The 19936-nt window shown below is 38.4% G+C and overlaps 1 pseudogene across 1 annotated transcript in view; it reads left to right on the top strand.

Moving 5' to 3' along the window:
- Nucleotides 1–5724: 5724 nt before the first annotated feature.
- LOC143223618 (NADP-dependent malic enzyme-like) overlaps nt 5725–19936 on the top strand; it is a 35528-nt pseudogene continuing 21316 nt past the window's right edge. Inside the window, exon 1 of the transcript XR_013012981.1 lies at nt 5725–6095. The product of XR_013012981.1 is annotated as an NADP-dependent malic enzyme-like (transcript). The remainder of the gene's footprint in view (nt 6096–19936) is intronic.

The raw sequence follows: 19936 nt of genomic DNA, 5'->3' as shown, positions 1-19936 counted from the left end.
GCCGCGCGCGTGGATGGACATCATTCCGCCGCCGCGCACAAACGATTCAGGACGTCATCCGCCGCCGCGGCTGGCAGCGCTTACTGGAAATCATTCCGCCGCCGTGGCGCAGCGGGACATCTGTTCCGCCGCCGCGGATTCAGCGGTCGGACATCATTCCGCCGCCGCCAGCTGCTTTCTTATCATCGCCGGCTCGCGCGTACAGACGCATCAGACATTTCACCGCGCGTGGCAGCTCATGGACTATCATTCCGCCGCCGTGGTTAGCGCTCAGGACGGCATCATTCCGCCGCCGCGTGGGCTCTTACTAAGATATGCATTCCGCCGCGCGTGCAGCGCTCGGACTATCATTCCGCCGCCGTGGGCGTGGCAGCTTAGCTGGACGTCATCGCCGCCGCCGCGGCATCTCTTAAGATATCACATCCGCCGCCGCGCGTTGTTAAGGACATCATTCCGCCGCCGCGTATAATGCGCTCAGACCATCATTCCGCCGCCGCGTGGCCGCTGGGCATCATTCCGCCGCCGCGTAACGCTCGGACTATCATTCCCCGCCGCGTGGATTGGCGCTGGACTATCATAGCGCCGCCGCGCGCTAGCTTGCTGGATATCATTCCGCCGCCGCGTGGTTCAGCGCTCGGGACATCATTCCGCCGCCGCGGGGTTTGCAGCTCAGGGCATCATTTTCCTTCGCGCGTTTCGCTATGGACGTCATTCCGCCGCCGCGTGGGTCGCTCAGACATCCTGCCGCCGCCGCATTCGGATATCATTCCGCTTCATACTTGTTAACAAAGATCGGCCATGTTTCCGCCGCCGTGCAATGGCTGAGACATCATTCCGCCGCCGCGCGCTGCCGCTGGACTATCATTTCGCATCGCCGCGGCTTCTAGGCGCTCAAGACCATCATTCCGCCGCCGGCGGCCAGCGCTGGGACCATCATTCCGCCGCCGCGTGGTTCAGCCGCTGAAGACCATCCATTCCGCCGCGCGGCTGGACGCTCAAAGACATCATCAGGCCAATCATCATCCGCCGCCGCGCGGCTGGCGCTAAGACATCATTCGCCGCCGCCGCTGAGCATCATTCCATCAGCGCTGCTTACTAAGACATCATTCCGCCACCACACGTTGCTTACATGGCCGGTTCCTTCCGCCGCCACACGCACGGTTTACAAGTGAACATTTCAATCACTTACTAACAGGGACTCTTTTCACCACCACACCCTGCTCTGCTTGCTTGTAGGCACCCTTTATACCACCACTGGCTACCGACTAAAGGTGGTCTTCATTAGAACGATCAAACTACTTATTAGCAGGCGCTCTGTTCACCTTAATGCTGCTGGGAGATACTCCGTATGCCACCCCATACACAAGTATCCTTGTTACCATCGTTAAACAAATTACCACTACCACGAGTTATTTTTTAATAAATAATTATTATAGTGACAAACCATTTGCTTCCCGTTATATATAGTTGTTGATGGTATCATAAGTAACCTATTAACAACCACTTCACGCTGATTATTAGAAACACTCTCTGTCACCACCACAAGCTGGTTACAAATTAGTCGTTTTTGCTATACTCTCAAGTTGATTATACAATGATACCCCTTGCTGGCATCACATACTGCTTATTAACGCTCCTTATTATACAATGATACCCCTTGCTGGCATCACGTGCTGCTTATTAACACTCCTTATTATACAATGATTGCCCGTTGCTGGCATCACGTACTGCTTATTAACACTCCTTATTATGGAATGATACCTCTTGCTAGCATCACGTGCTGCTTATTAACACTCCTTATCATACAATGATGCCCCTTGCTGGCATCACGTGCTGCTTATTAACACTCCTTGTTATACAGTGATACCCCTTGCTGGCATCACGTGCTGCTTATTAACACTCCTTATTATACAATGATACCTCTTGCTAGCATCACGTGCTGCTTATTAATGCTCCTTATTATACAATGATGCCCGTTGCTGGCATCACGTGCTGCTTATTAACACTCCTTATTATGGATGATGCCTCTTGCTGGCATCACGTGCTGCTTATTAACGCTCCTTATCATACAGTGATTACCCGTTTGCTGGCATCGCGTGCTGCTTATTAACGCTCCTTGTTATACAGTGATGCCCCTTGCTGGCATCACGTGCTACTTATTAATACTCCTTGTTATACAAGTGATTACCCCTTGCTGGCATCACGTGCTGCTTATTAACACTCCTTGTTATACAGTGATTACCCCTTGCTGGCATCACGTGCTGCTTATTAACGCTCCTTGTTATACAGTGATGCCCTTGCTGGCATCACGTGCTGCTTATTATCATCCTTGTTATACAGTGATGCCCGTTGCTGGCATCACGTACTGCTTATTATCACACTCCTTATTATGCAATGATGATCTCCTTGCTGGCATCACGTGCTGCTTATTAACACTCCTTGTTATACAGTGATTGCCGTTTCTGGCATCACGTGCTGCATTAACACTCCTTATTATACAATGATTACCCCTTGCTGGCATCACGTGCGCTTATTAACACTCCTTGTTATACAGTGATGCCGGTTTCTGGCATCACATACTGCTTATTAACACTCCTTGTTATACAATGATGCCCCTTGCTGGCATCACGTGCTGCTTATTAACACTCCTTGTTATACAATGATGCCGTTTGCTGGCATCACGTGCTGCTTATTAACGCTCCTTGTTATACAATGATGCCCCTTGCTGGCATCACGTGCTGCTTATTAACACTCCTTATTATACAATGATGCCCTTGCTAGCATCACGTGCTGCTTATTAACACTCCTTATTATACAATGATGCCGTTTCTGGCATCACGTGCTGCTTATTAACACTCCTTATTATACAATGATACCCTTGCTGGCATCACGTGCTGCTTATTATCACTCCTTATTATGGAATGATACCCCTTGCTAGCATCACGTGCTGCTTATTAACACTCCTTGTTATACAATGATACCTCTTGCTAGCATCACGTGCTGCTTATTAACACTCCTTATTATACAATGATACCCCTTGCTGGCATCACGTGCTGCTTATTAACACTCCTTATTATACAATGATGCCCCTTGCTGGCATCACGTACTGCTTATTAACACTCCTTATTATACAATGATGCCGTTGCTGGCATCACGTGCTGCTTATTAACACTCCTTATTATGGAATGATACCTCTTGCTGGCATCACGTTGCTTATTAACACTCCTTATTATACAATGATACCCCTTGCTGGCATCACGTACTGCTTATTAACACTCCTTATTATACAATGATGCCCTTGCTGGCATCACGTACTGCTTATTAACACTCCTTATTATACAATGATGCCCGTTGCTGGCATCACGTGCTGCTTATTAACACTCCTTATTATGGGATGATGCCCTTGCTGGCATCACGTGCTGCTTATTAACACTCCTTATTATAGAATGATGCCCTTGCTGGCATCACGTACTGCTTATTAACACTCCTTATTATACAGTGATACCCGTTGCTGGCATCACGTGCTGCTTATTAACACTCCTTATTATACAATGATGCCCGTTGCTGGCATCACGTGCTGCTTATTAACACTCCTTGTTATACAATGATACCTCTTGCTGGCATCACGTGCTGCTTATTAACACTCCTTATTATACAGTGATGCCCCTTGCTGGCATCACGTGCTGCTTATTAACACTCCTTATTATAGAATGATACCTCTTGCTGGCATCACGTGCTGCTTATTAACACTCCTTATTATACAATGATGCCCTTGCTAGAATCACGTGCTGCTTATTAACACTCCTTATTATACAATGATACCCGTTGCTAGCATCACGTACTACTTATTAACAGTTCTTATTATAGAATGATACCCGTTGCTAGCATCACGTGCTGCTTATTATCACTCCTTATTAGCATTATAAGTATTTATTTCTACTAAAACTAGTGCTTGATGCCATTTTCTTACTACGTTCACTGCTATCAACCATCACAATGCATATTAAATTGCTAATAAACATTCCTTGCTACTAATAAATACTTCTATAATCAGTAACAAACACTAAAACTGTTTGTTAAAAATTACTATTGCTAATACATAAACTAGTTACTATTAGACACTATTTCTTCTGCTACTGATTCTTACAAAATCACTTATTAACAAAATATGCTCTTTATTGATAAATAAATTAATGTCACAAATTACTGCTAACAAACATTTCTTACTATATATACAACCCGCTTACAAACTAACGTTTCTTGTCACAAAATTAAGCTGCATAATAACAAACACTCCTAGTTAGTACCACAAACCACTTAATTCTAATATCCGTTATCAAAACTTTTTAGAACCACAAATCATTTAACCCTAATATTCATGGTTATTAACAATAACTTCTTGCTTCCTTGTCCTACTGTTTACTGTTGATCGCTTTCGTTTTCTAACAGTGTGTACAACTTCCCTCTTTTCATTAGCCTGATACACTGTTTACTATTGACTACCTTTCGTTAGCTTCACACACTATTTACTACCGACCATTTTTCGTGACTGTGACACTCCGTTTACTTATTTGTTTGTTTGGAATTTCGCGCAAAGCTACTCGAGGGCTATCTGCGCTAGCCGTCCCTAATTTAACAGTGTAAGTCTAGAGGGAAGGTAGCTAGTCTTCACCACCCACCGCCAGCTCTTGGGCTATTTTTTACCAACGAATAGTGGGATTGACCGTAACATTATAACGCCCGCACGGCTGAAAGAGCGAGCATGTTTGATAAGACAGGGATTCGAACCCGCGACCCTCAAATTCCGAGTTGAACGCCTTAACCCACCTGACCATGCCGGGCCGCACCGTTTACTATTAACCACTGTTAGCTTAACACACTGTTCACTATTGGTCATTCATTGACAATTTGACACATTACTTGTTAACAATCACAGACACATTTGCTTACTAAAACATGGAAACTAGAATAGTCAGAGACAAATACGATTTGTTGTTTCAAATAGTTAATAAAATCAGTTTAACTTTGATATTGTTATTGTAAGTTGCGATACTCACATAACGTAATAAACTTCGTATGAGATGCAGTATACAAAGTTTAATACATTATATTAAAACAATTTTAAATACGCAGATCAGTAAGTCACGTGACAATTATAATTGATATAAAGTTACAGTGAAACGGCATGTATCAAAACTACCTTTTGGCATTGTTTAGCTTTCCGTAGGTGTTGTGGTGCCGCTGAAAGTTTAACGCTTTTGTGAAGGATATGTAACACCACTTGCCAATCTTTTCAGAGATTTTAAACTCGGAAGTTTTTCAGCAAAGATCGTTGTACAAGCCGTACAGAAGCTTTATTCTGAACAATAAGTTGCTAGACGGTATGCCCCCTTCCGTCGTGGAGTAGCGGTAGAGCTGAACGCTTATAACGCTAAATACCGAAGTTTGATACCCGTAGTGGGCAAGCACAGATTGCCCATTATGTAGTTTTGTGCTTAAATCCTAACAAAGAAACAAATATTCGACTATCATTACATTTTGAGAAGCAAAATATGAAATAACTGCAAGTGTCTAACAGATTGTAAACACTAAATAATGTTTACATGCCAAATATACGACTTCATAGTATCACGCGCAAGTAGGCCCCATTTTCCAAAAAGCTGATTGGGCAACTTTTGTTTCTCTTGTCTGTCATAGTTTTTTAAAACTTACTACTTGCTCGGCTGCAGCTCACACGCCAATCACGCGTTAGGCATTTATCAGGTAACTGGATCAACAGAACCTAAGGCTTAGACTAACGCAGTTAAAACTGTATTGCTGTTTGCATGATATTAACTTGGCTCGGTGGTCGAACACGGTAGACTAACAGATCTACCTGTTACATGTTAGGGGATTTCATTAGCTCCCATCCACTAAAAATATTGTTCAGTCGTTCTAGTATTGTTTAATAAAATCCTAAAGAAAATATGGGTCAGAGCAACGACAAGTTCTATTGTGAGTGTCGTCCGAAAAAAGATAAAAATAAGAATGATCCAGAGACGAATAAATTGTTGACGAAAACTAACGAATACCTCAAGAATCCACGTGTTTGTAGAGTAAGTCTAACCTAACGATATTTGTACATACGTAAGTAGACGTTATAATGGTTTATGTTTCATTTTTAGCCTTGATTATGAACTTTAAAAGTGTTTTTTTTCTTGTATTATTTAGAGATCAAGTATATCTCCCATACAAATTTTGTCAGAAAATGAGTTACGTTTTTTTTTTTTAATTAATGAAGTTCCTAATACCTCATAATTCGAAATATATATCTCTAATATGGTTGTTAGCGAGCATGTTTTGCGCTACGAAGGAAATAAATAGCTCAATAATTGTAATTTGACGTTTAAAATTGTAACAGTAAGCACGAAACTAAAAGTCTTAATATTTGTAAGTTTACACTTAAAACGTTAATATTAAATATGAATTGTTTTTTGAACTGTATAGAAGCAACGTTAGAGGTAGGTTTTAGACTCTCCTCATGAACTGGCTCGCTTCTGTATCAAACGAAACGTCTCGTAGACTTAATTTGTGCCAGAAAAGTATTTGTTTGTTCGTTTTTAGTGCAAGGTCTCGTTGGACTGTCTGTAGTGTCGACCGCAGGGCATCTTACTTTGGATTTTATCCGCAATCCGTAGATCTGCCTTTGTCCTGACCGGGAACAGCAGACAAACCATCACTGACATGAAATCTATAGAACACTAACTTAAAAAAGGAAGGTTCTGAACTAACATGTCTATTTCTTTATTACAAGTATTACAACTGTTGCTTGCTTCTGTTTACTTGTAGAGACACATTTACTCTAGAACTATTCAGCCCTAAGAACTACACAATATGTCTAACTTGTATATTTACTTTATGTTTTTATTCCTGTGAAGGTAAGTGTATTGTCGGCAAGATTTCTCGAAAACGACTGAATGGACTTCAATGAAAAAGTTGGTATTCACTTGAACTATGACCCAATTTAAAAGTGATTAGTTTTGGAGGGCGAAGCTCAAAGATCAAGGTCACAAAGATACAAGAAGTCCGTATCTATCAACACGGTGATCAATTTCTTCACCATATCTTTGCTCTATAACTCAGTCAAATGATCGAATTTTGGATGAAACTTGGTGGATATATGTACAGTATTACCCATCATTGTTCTGCCAAGCTAAAAGTGGTTCGTGTCTGTAGAAAATATCGCACACATTTACGTATTTTTTGAAAGCTGAATATTATCAACACTACGTGGCGGAGCTCTAGTGAGTGCCCCTGTACTTTCCCTGTGCCTTTTACGTAGTGTGTGCCCGTGAGGTTTACTGTTGCCCTCCAAACAACTTTGTTACTCACCCAAAGTTCTAAAGTTTTCATTCATTTTTTTTTTTATTTATTTATTTTTTTTTTTTACGATTCAACCTGTAAAATTGGTCAAGGGAATGTTTTGTTCTCCCCTCCCTGGGGGAACAGCCTTACTCAAACTAACGATCGTTACGGTTCAGGGAAATCTCTGGTAACAAATGACAATTAGCGCATGACGTAACTTTGATGCACGTGTGAATGAGGGAACACTCCTGACATCTGGGAAAACAAGAGGCCAATTTTTCGCACTAGAGAAAAATAATAAAATTGAACACACACACTCATTTTATTAAGCCTGATTCTAGCGTTTTCATTTTCGAATTATTCTCTACTTTCAAGAAGTTGAATTCTACAGCAGGAAACGTATGGTTTAAAAACTCGTACGTAAATTTCTAATCTGGGAAAAACTTGTTTACATCCAGGGTAAGTCTGTGATTTTTTTTCCCAAATCCTTGGATTCGAATTTGTAGTAGGACAGGCTCATTGAGTACGAAATTACTGGTTCGAGTCCACTATAAACTCTGTTGTCATTAAATACATCATGAGCTCGAATCCAGAAAAGTTCTTGTCTTTTAACCAAAAATACAAATCTTTGAACAAAAGATATGGACTTGAATGCACGGTAGATGTCGGTTTCGAACACAAGGCAAGAACATTAATCTTGAATGGGTTTTGTTCATTAATTAAAGAATCGTGGACTTAAAGTTAAGTACACTTCTTAGAACTTGGATTTTATTTCAAGTCATAAGTTAGGGTCGTTAGACCAGAAATCACTAAATCAAACCTAAGATTTGCGTGATTTTTTTAAATTGGAAATTATGTGTTGAAATTCACCACGTGATTGAGAATTATGGGTTAAAATGAAGTGTATGTCCACTTGTTTAAAACAGTAATCTAGTAGATCACGTTCTGTGAGACCAGAGTAAAGCTGGTTCTAGAAATACAAAAATAAAAAGCGACAGAAAAATGACATGGAAAATACACTCTCAGCTTTTCTTGAAGTACACATTTGGAAGCAGGTATAGTCATAAATGCAAAAACGGCTCGTTTGGGTTGAGAAAATATTTTACATAGAAGAACGAACAACGTTTCGACCTTCTTCAGTCATCGTCAGGTTCACAAAGAAAGAGGTAACTGACCGGAAGCTGACCACATGTTTGGAAGGGGTTGTGTAACTGAGTGTCGGAATTTCTCGACATCACTGAGGTATAGTCATGTTTCTTTTAGATATCAAGAAAACATAACAGATTACAGATTTAGAAAGTCTGAACACGAGAAGTAATCAATAATCTCAAATAACAGGGAATGACAAGCAACTTCCAATATTTCTGAAACATGAGGTACTTGGACTCGTAACTACTACAATACTTGTCATAAAAATGTAGTTCACTACATCTCAAGTACGCGATTGGAAGATTATCATTCTTCTACTTACCTAAAACGTCGCTTAATATCAGAAATCAGAGGTTAATTGCCCGACAAGTACTTTGTTTTTGTTTTATTTATTTGAAATGTTAATGATATGCTGTAGATCAACGTCTCTGTGTTTACGTGACACGAGTCTGTTAGTACGTTGTTCAATGAAACTGTTCCAAGCCTCTCAAAAATACCCAAACAAGAAACGTACATCTGCTAAGGCTCTGATGCATGTAATGAGATTCTGTGTCTACCTGTACAAGTTTCCTAACATCTAGACATATGTGTCTATAAACACCTACTTCTAGCTTGTTCAAGCTTTCCGACTTAGCCAGTCAGCGTTACTTTTGAGACTGTATCCGGGAAAATGCTGAGCTACAACCGTCAGGGGAACCCCAATTGTCATCATTTTACCAGTGATTGTACGATAAGTTCGTGACTGTCAGAGCTATAGAAGCATTCGATTGACTGAATGAACGAAACTAAATGTTTAGTGAAGTGTCAGTTTGTTTACAATCTTTACATGAAGTACATTTCATGTATAATAGACATTGGTGGCTTATATTACAGGACTTGCTCTAACCTTGACTTCTGTTTTGGTTTATATTACAGCCATCGCTGTAATCTTGTCTTTTATTTTATATTGAAATCTATAAAGGAAAACAAACACGAAAACTGAGAAGACATATTGGGTCTACTCTTTACACCTATGTTTATTACTGTCACGTTAACATGTACTGAAAACCATGAAAACTGAGGGAACATATCAGGGCTACTCTTTACATCTGTGTTTATTAATGTCACGTTAACATATATTTGCAAAAATGCATACATTTTTTCACGTCAGTGGTCCTCAAACTTTTTGATCTCGGACCACACGAGTTTTATTATTTTTTATCTTGTTCATACACTACGCTGCCACTTATTTTCTGTAATTATCTAACCTTTTTCAAGAATACCTGAAGGAGGACCGTGAAACGTTTATGAAAGTAATAATTCGATATTTTGGCATACAAAAATTGTCTTCTTAATAAACTTTTCTAAAGTGTAGATAAGACATTACTCGAGATCTCCGTCAAAGTGAAGCCACATTCACAGTTTGACTAAAGTGTAGATAAGACATTACTCGAGATCTCCGTCAAAGTGAAGCCACATTCACAGTTTGACTAAAGTGTAGATAAGACATTACTGAGATCTCCGTCAAAGTGAATCCACATTCACAGTTTGACTAAAGTGTAGATAAGACATTACTCGAGATCTTCATCAAAGTGAAGCCACATTCACAGTTTGACTAAAGTGTAGGTAAGACATTACTCGAGATCTCCGTCAAAGTGAAGCCACATTCACAGTTTGACTAAAGTGTAGATAAGACATTACTCGAGATCTCCGTCAAAGTGAAGCCACATTCACAGTTTGACTAAAGTGTAGATAAGACATTACTCGAGATCTCCGTCAAAGTGAAGCCACATTCACAGTTTGACTAAAGTGTAGGTAAGACATTACTCGAGATCTCCATCAAAGTGAAGCCACATTCACAGTTTGACTAAAGTGTAGGTAAGACATTACTCGAGATCTCCGTCAAAGTGAAGCCACATTCACAGTTTGACTAAAGTGTAGATAAGACATTACTGAGATCTCCGTCAAAGTGAAGCCACATTCACAGTTTGACTAAAGTGTAGGTAAGACATTACTCGAGATCTCCATCAAAGTGAAGCCACATTCACAGTTTGACTAAAGTGTAGGTAAGACATTACTGAGATTTCCGTCAAAGTGAAGCCACATTCACAGTTTGACTAAAGTGTAGATAAGACATTACTCGAGATCTCCGTCAAAGTGAAGCCACATTCACAGTTTGACTAAAGTATAAATAAGACATTACTAGATATCTCCGTCAAAGTGAAGCCACATTCACAGTTTGACTAAAGTGTAGGTAAGACATTACTCGAGATCTTCATCAAAGTGAAGCCACATTCACAGTTTGATTAAACTAAAGTGTAGATAAGACATTACTCCAGATCTCCGTCACAGTGAAGCCACATTCACAGTTTGACTAAAGTGTAGATAAGACATTACTCGAGATATCCGTCAAAGTGAAGCCACATTCACAGTTTGACTAAAGTGTAGATAATACATCACTCGAGATTTCCGTCAAAGTGAAGCCACATTCACAGTTTGACTAAAGTGTAGGTAAGACATTACTCGAGATTTCCGTCAAAGTAAGGCCACATTCACAGTTTGACTAAAGTGTAGATAATACATTACTCGAGATCTCCGTCAAAGTGAAGCCACATTCACAGTTTGACTAAAGTGTAGATAAGACATCACTCGAGATCTCCGTCAAAGTGAAGCCACATTCACAGTTTGTCTAAAGTGTAAATAAGACATTACTCGAGATCTTCATCAAAGTGAAGCCACATTCACAGTTTGATTAAACTAAAGTGTAGATAAGACATTACTCGAGATCTCCGTCAAAGTGAAGCCACATTCACAGTTTGACTAAAGTGTAGATAAGACATTACTCGAGATCTCCGTCAAAGTGAAGCCACATTCACAGTTTGACTAAAGTGTAGATAATACATTACTCGAGATCTTCATCAAAGTGAAGCCACATTCACAGTTTGACTAAAGTGTAGATAAGACATTACTCGAGATCTCCGTCAAAGTGAAGCCACATTCACAGTTTGACTAAAGTGTAGATAAGACATTACTCGAGATCTCCGTCAAAGTGAAGCCACATTCACAGTTTGACTAAAGTGTAGGTAAGACATTACTCGAGATCTCCGTCAAAGTGAAGCCACATTCACAGTTTGACTAAAGTGTAGGTAAGACATTACTCGAGATTTCCGTCAAAGTGAAGCCACATTCACAGTTTGACTAAAGTGTAGATAAGACATTACTCGAGATCTCCGTCAAAGTGAAGCCACATTCACAGTTTGACTAAAGTGTAGGTAAGACATTACTCGAGATCTCCATCAAAGTGAAGCCACATTCACAGTTTGACTAAAGTGTAGAAAAGACATTACTCGAGATTTCCGTCAAAGTAAGCCACATTCACAGTTTGACTAAAGTGTAGATAAGACATTACTCGAGATCTCCGTCAAATTGAAGCCACATTCACAGTGTGACTAAAGTATAGGTAAGACATTACTAGATATCTCCGTCAAAGTGAAGCCACATTCACAGTTTGACTAAAGTGTAGGTAAGACATTACTCGAGAACTTCATCAAAGTGAAGCCACATTCACAGTTTGATTAAACTAAAGTGTAGATAAGACATTACTCGAGATCTCCGTCACAGTGAAGCCACATTCACAGTTTGACTAAAGTGTAGATAAGACATTACTCGAGATCTCCGTCAAAGTGAAGCCACATTCACAGTTTGACTAAAGTGTAGATAATACATTACTCGAGATTTCCGTCAAAGTGAAGCCACATTCACAGTTTGACTAAAGTGTAGGTAAGACATTACTCGAGATTTCCGTCAAAGTGAAGCCACATTCACAGTTTGACTAAAGTGTAGGTAAGACATCACTCGAGATTTCCCTCAAAGTAAAGCCACATTCACAGTTTGACTAAAGTGTAGATAATACATTACTCGAGATTTCCGTCAAAGTGAAGCCACATTCACAGTTTGACTAAAGTGTAGGTAAGACATTACTCGAGATTTCCGTCAAAGTGAAGCCACATTCACAGTTTGAATGAAGTGTAGATAAGACATTACTCGAGATCTCCGTCAAAGTGAAGCCACATTCACAGTTTGACTAAAGTGTAGATAAGACATTACTCGAGATCTTCATCAAAGTGAAGCCACATTCACAGTTTGACTAAAGTGTAGGTAAGACATTACTGAGATCTCCGTCAAAGTGAAGCCACATTCACAGTTTGACTAAAGTGTAGATAAGACATTACTCGAGATCTCTGTCAAAGTGAAGCCACATTCACAGTTTGACTAAGGTGTAGATAAGACATTACTCGAGATCTCCGTCAAAGTGAAGCCACATTCACAGTTTGACTAAAGTGTAGGTAAGACATTACTCGAGATCTCCATCAAAGTGAAGCCACATTCACAGTTTGACTAAAGTGTAGGTAAGACATTACTCGAGATTTCCGTCAAAGTGAAGCCACATTCACAGTTTGACTAAAGTGTAGATAAGACATTACTCGAGATCTCCGTCAAAGTGTAGCCACATTCACAGTTTGACTAAAGTGTAGGTAAGACATTACTCGAGATCTCCATCAAAGTGAAGCCACATTCACAGTTTGACTAAAGTGTAGGTAAGACATTACTCGAGATTTCCGTCAAAGTGAAGCCACATTCACAGTTTGACTAAAGTGTAGATAAGACATTACTCGAGATCTCCGTCAAAGTGAAGCCACATTCACAGTTTGACTAAAGTATAGGTAAGACATTACTAGATATCTCCGTCAAAGTGAAGCCACATTCACAGTTTGACTAAAGTGTAGATAAGACATTACTCGAGATCTTCATCAAAGTGAAGCCACATTCACAGTTTGATTAAACTAAAGTGTAGATAAGACATTACTCGAGATCTCCGTCACAGTGAAGCCACATTCACAGTTTGACTAAAGTGTAGATAAGACATTACTCGAGATCTCCGTCAAAGTGAAGCCACATTCACAGTTTGACTAAAGTGTAGATAAGACATTACTGAGATCTCCGTCAAAGTGAAGCCACATTCACAGTTTGACTAAAGTGTAGATAAGACATTACTGAGATTTCCGTCAAAGTGAAGCCACATTCACAGTTTGACTAAAGTGTAGGTAAGACATTACTGAGATCTCCGTCAAAGTGAAGCCACATTCACAGTTTGACTAAAGTGTAGATAAGACATTACTGAGATCTCCGTCAAAGTGAAGCCACATTCACAGTTTGACTAAAGTGTAGATAAGACATTACTCGAGATCTCCGTCAAAGTGAAGCCACATTCACAGTTTGACTAAAGTGTAGGTAAGACATTACTCGAGATCTCCATCAAAGTGAAGCCACATTCACAGTTTGACTAAAGTGTAGGTAAGACATTACTCGAGATTTCCGTCAAAGTGAAGCCACATTCACAGTTTGACTAAAGTGTAGATAAGACATTACTCGAGATCTCCGTCAAAGTGAAGCCACATTCACAGTTTGATTAAACTAAAGTGTAGATAAGACATTACTCGAGATCTCCGTCACAGTGAAGCCACATTCACAGTTTGACTAAAGTGTAGATAAGACATTACTCGAGATCTCCGTCAAAGTGAAGCCACATTCACAGTTTGACTAAAGTGTAGATAATACATAACTCGAGATTTCCGTCAAAGTGAAGCCACATTCACAGTTTGACTAAAGTGTAGGTAAGACATTACTCGAGATTTCCGTCAAAGTGAAGCCACATTCACAGTTTGACTAAAGTGTAGGTAAGACATCACTCGAGATTTCCCTCAAAGTAAAGCCACATTCACAGTTTGACTAAAGTGTAGATAATACATTACTGAGATTTCCGTCAAAGTGAAGCCACATTCACAGTTTGACTAAAGTGTAGGTAAGACATTACTGAGATCTCCGTCAAAGTGAAGCCACATTCACAGTTTGACTAAAGTGTGGATAAGACATTACTCGAGATTTCCGTCAAAGTGAAGCCACATTCACAGTTTGACTAAAGTGTAGGTAAGACATTACTCGAGATTTCCGTCAAAGTGAAGCCACATTCACAGTTTGACTAAAGTATAGGTAAGACATTACTAGATATCTCCGTCAAAGTGAAGCCACATTCACAGTTTGACTAAAGTGTAGGTAAGACATTACTCGAGATCTTCATCAAAGTGAAGCCACATTCACAGTTTGATTAAACTAAAGTGTAGATAAGACATTACTGAGATCTCCGTCACAGTGAAGCCACATTCACAGTTTGACTAAAGTGTAGGTAAGACATTACTCGAGATCTCCGTCAAAGTGAAGCCACATTCACAGTTTGACTAAAGTGTAGATAAGACATTACTCGAGATCTTCATCAAAGTGAAGCCACATTCACAGTTTGACTAAAGTGTAGGTAAGACATTACTGAGATCTCCGTCAAAGTGAAGCCACATTCACAGTTTGACTAAAGTGTGGATAAGACATTACTCGAGATTTCCGTCAAAGTGAAGCCACATTCACAGTTTGACTAAAGTGTAGGTAAGACATTACTCGAGATTTCCGTCAAAGTGAAGCCACATTCACAGTTTGACTAAAGTATAGGTAAGACATTACTAGATATCTCCGTCAAAGTGAAGCCACATTCACAGTTTGACTAAAGTGTAGGTAAGACATTACTCGAGATCTTCATCAAAGTGAAGCCACATTCACAGTTTGATTAAACTAAAGTGTAGATAAGACATTACTGAGATCTCCGTCACAGTGAAGCCACATTCACAGTTTGACTAAAGTGTAGATAAGACATTACTGAGATCTCCGTCAAAGTGAAGCCACATTCACAGTTTGACTAAAGTGTAGATAAGACATTACTCGAGATTTCCGTCAAAGTGAAGCCACATTCACAGTTTGACTAAAGTGTAGGTAAGACATTACTGAGATCTCCGTCAAAGTGAAGCCACATTCACAGTTTGACTAAAGTGTAGATAAGACATTACTCGAGATCTCCGTCAATGTGAAGCCACATTCACAGTTTGACTAAAGTGTAGGTAAGACATTACTGAGATTTCCGTCAAAGTGAAGCCACATTCACAGTTTGACTAAAGTGTAGATAAGACATTACTGAGATCTCCGTCAAAGTGAAGCCACATTCACAGTTTGACTAAAGTGTAGGTAAGACATTACTGAGATCTCCATCAAAGTGAAGCCACATTCACAGTTTGACTAAAGTGTAGGTAAGACATTACTGAGATTTCCGTCAAAGTGAAGCCACATTCACAGTTTGACTAAAGTGTAGATAAGACATTACTGAGATCTCCGTCAAAGTGAAGCCACATTCACAGTTTGACTAAAGTATAGGTAAGACATTACTAGATATCTCCGTCAAAGTGAAGCCACATTCACAGTTTGACTAAAGTGTAGGTAAGACATTACTCGAGATCTTCATCAAAGTGAAGCCACATTCACAGTTTGATTAAACTAAAGTGTAGATAAGACATTACTCGAGATCTCCGTCACAGTGAAGCCACATTCACAGTTTGACTAAAGTGTAGATAAGACATTACTCGAGATCTCCGTCAAAGTGAAGCCACATTCACAGTTTGACTAAAGTGTAGATAATACATTACTCGAGATTTCCGTCAAAGTGAAGCCACATTCACAGTTTGACTAAAGTGTAGGTAAGACATTACTCGAGATTTCCGTCAAAGTGAAGCCACATTCACAGTTTGACTAAAGTGTAGGTAAGACATCACTCGAGATTTCCCTCAAAGTAAAGCCACATTCACAGTTTGACTAAAGTGTAGATAAGACATTACTCGAGATCTCCGTCAAAGTGAAGCCACATTCACAGTTTGACTAAAGTGTAGGTAAGACATTACTCGAGATTTCCGTCAAAGTGAAGCCACATTCACAGTTTGAATGAAGTGTAGGTAAGACATTACTCGAAATCTCCATCAAAGTGAAGCCACATTCACAGTTTGACTAAAGTGTAGGTAAGACATTACTAGATATCTCCGTCAAAGTGAAGCCACATTCACAGTTTCACTGCCAAACAGGTAAGTCTGCATGTATATGATAATGAAAGTAGTTCATGGGTTGTAACAAAATTGTAACAGGTAACAACTCGTACGAGACCTACCATAAAATGGGTCAATGTGGAATGAGTGCACATGCTTTTTCAGTAGCCATTTTGTTTTTGTTGTTATGCCAACAATGTCTGTAACGGATACGAATTGGCGTGTTTAAAATTGAAAACATTTTTTTTAACTAAAAGTACATAATAATATAGTTTTATGAAGCTGAAATAGGTTCAAAATGTTTTTAAAGAAATTTTTTGTATGAGAATAAGAAAAACGATATACTAAAATCTGTTACCTTGTCGGTTAAACACAGTTCTACCAGTAATTTGTCACGAAGCTTTTCGAAATGTTTATTTACACAATAATCCATAATTATACCTGACTTTCGTCAACCTATATACATGTTTTTTGAGATAAATTTTATAATATTTGTTTTTAATACCCTGTTTAAAATGCCCCTCAGGGGCTTAGCGGTAAATCTAATTGTGCCTCCACCCCATTGCCACAGCGGTATATCTACGGACTTACAACGTTAGAAAACGAGTTTCGATACCATGGTGGGAAAAGCACAGGTGGCTCATTGTGTAGCTTTGCGCTTACTAATAAGCAAACTGGAATTATTTAAACAATGTTAGTTTGTTGTTGAGCTGAAACGTACTCAATGAGCTATCTGTACTAAGTTTGCCGCAGGATAAAAAGGAAAATATAATTCCTCAAGGTTACAGCTGATCCTCCAAGGGTATGTTGAAATACAAATTTAATTTCGATAATAGTATATATATATTCTTTCGCTTATGAACCTACGAAACTGTAGCGTAACTAGTAAACAATTTTAAGCGTCTGTCCAATTTTCTCTATTATTTTAGGGCAACAGTAGTTTAGATATTCTAAAATTAAATACTCGTAATCCATTAAGGGATTCAGAGGCCTCTTAGGGCACTCATGATTCATTGATTGTCCCAGTGTATCAGTGAAGTTCCTCTGTTATCCCTAATATAGCTAATACAAAATGGACCATGTCTATAAACATACCCCGTCAGGAACCAGCCCTGTGTTACGTGGAAACGCGTGTCGATTGATCCTCCTATCTTATGTTAAAACTGAATCAGTGTTTCATAAGGAGTACCTTTTCCTCTTTCCTCTTCTCTTTCCTTCTTTCCTCTTGTCACTGATGTTCAGATAATACACACCTTTAATTTTCATTATTCTCTGTGGTTAACGTTTCTGTCAACTGGTAGATGTCTTACGTTAACAAGTCATTGGTGTGGAAGTATTATCTCAGAGGGACCAGGAACACCCTTTCTGTTTATAGTGGTGGATGTATGTTACACGTACGACGTTCTAAGTTTTGTTTTACGTGCCACAGTGAACCTATCAATTTGGACAGGATTTGAAACACACGTTACAACTATGTCACTATAATATTCTTATAAATTACCCAGTACACTAGCTGTTTAATACAGTAAAAAATAAATAAGTTTCAGTGTTGTATAGTGTATGATGAAGTTCACTAAGTGTTTAAATCTAGAACAACAACCACAACACCAGATTTTATGTTGTATATGATGAATTTAACCAATTAATCAAATGACTATCTCCAGAAAAATACACTAAAAACATCGTTAAGCAAGAGATCTGACTTTGATCTTTTTCTGTCCACGTTTTCCAATGACTCGTATTGGAAAAAGAAAATGAATGTTTACAAATAAATTTTGTTATGTTCTAGGGACATAACTAGTAGCGATACTGAACTTGTCTAATTAGTGCAGAGGGGTCATATTTGTATTTGACAATTGACATATACATATACACACACTCACAGGATAAATAAAATATTGGTAAGTTAAAAACCTGCAAATAAGGATAATAAAAAAGTAAAGAATGAATTATTTACTCAAACTATAAACTTCCATTTTGTTTCCATGCAATTACATTTGATGTATATTATTATATATTATTATTATTATTATTATAAATATAATAATATATTATTATATTTGATGGAGTCAAAATAGAAATTTCTAGTTCGAGTAAATAATGTCAGGAGTATTTCTAAAGAATTACTTGATATGGTAGTTAACTTAGTACGTTGTAATGATAATAAACATAGCCAGTAGCTAGTAGATATGGCTCATGATGATTTAATGTAAATGTTGACTATTTGATCACATTAATTCGAGATGTGAACTGTTAAGTTGCAGTGGAGATTGCCATGGAGATTTGTTTGAGAATACAGTGAACATTTATAGTTTCTGGGTAACGTAAATATCTACATGTGAGGCGTAGCAATGAGAAAGTATGTGCTTAGGCTAAAATATAACCTTCACTAAGCGCAAAAAAATTACCAGTGGAAAAGCAGCCTTTTCAAATAAAGCATATACGTATGAAACATTGCTCTAATTAATTTAAAATGTCTTTAATTAATTATTCTCTGAATGTCTGCATATAATATGTGTATTTACTTTGTTTCTCCTTTACTTCATACATAATATAGGAGTTGGTTGTCTAAAGACATCGATTGTATAGTGTACAAAACATTGAATATTCGGAATATTACAGTAATCTAATGTTCATCTATGATTGGCCTGCAACTCGTGTTTCACCCTGTATTTAAGCTTTACAAAGGAATATCGTGTATTAGTCAAAAGCTACCTTCAAGGGGTAATGATAACATTGTTTACACCAGAATAATGGTGATGCTTATCTTATGTAAAGAGCAGAAGAAACGAATCGACTTTTCAATAGTACTACGTACCTTATTTAGTACCTTACGACAGGTTTAGATGCAGTATATCAAACAGATTTTATTTTAGGCTAGAGAGATAATAACAATAATTAAAAACGGGCCGTTTTGATAAGATTTTCTTCAGCTTGTAAGTCTAACATGAGTATTTTTTGTGCATTTTCATATGTGTACAGGCTTAGCAGTCAACAGTAAAGGATTTAAAATATTGTTTGAACTGAATCTTTACTGTTTAAGGTGTTTTTTTTTGTCCGAACGTTCCATTAGGGTTTTGTACTATTCCTATTATGACCAGCTATTGTGGTTCGTGATATATATGACTGAACTTGTTTGTTTTTTTATCAAAGGAAACTTAATTTTAGTGATAATTTTGTTTACCCAGATCTTAGAAACGGGTTAATTGTTTAGGGTTATGTAAAAATGTTATGTTTTGTTTAGTTTACTACTGTATTATTAAATGTGTAACGTATATATGTATGTATTGATAATTATATGTGTTAACTATAATTGCTAAATAGTAAATTAAGTTTGTAATAACTGTTTAAAAGCTCCTTCGTTAAGCCTTTCAAAAGGTTACGTATCCTAGGGAAAAGAATGCCAGTTTTACTTTATCGTAATCGTCAAAATTTTAAATGCTTTTTTTCTTTTTGGTATTTGGTTCCTCAATACGGTAAATACGTGGCCTTAC

The sequence above is a fragment of the Tachypleus tridentatus genome, chromosome 8 (genome assembly GCF_004210375.1).
Source record: "Tachypleus tridentatus isolate NWPU-2018 chromosome 8, ASM421037v1, whole genome shotgun sequence".
NCBI classification, from domain to species: Eukaryota; Metazoa; Arthropoda; class Merostomata; order Xiphosura; family Limulidae; genus Tachypleus; species Tachypleus tridentatus.
This window is presented reverse-complemented; position numbering and strand designations above follow the sequence as displayed.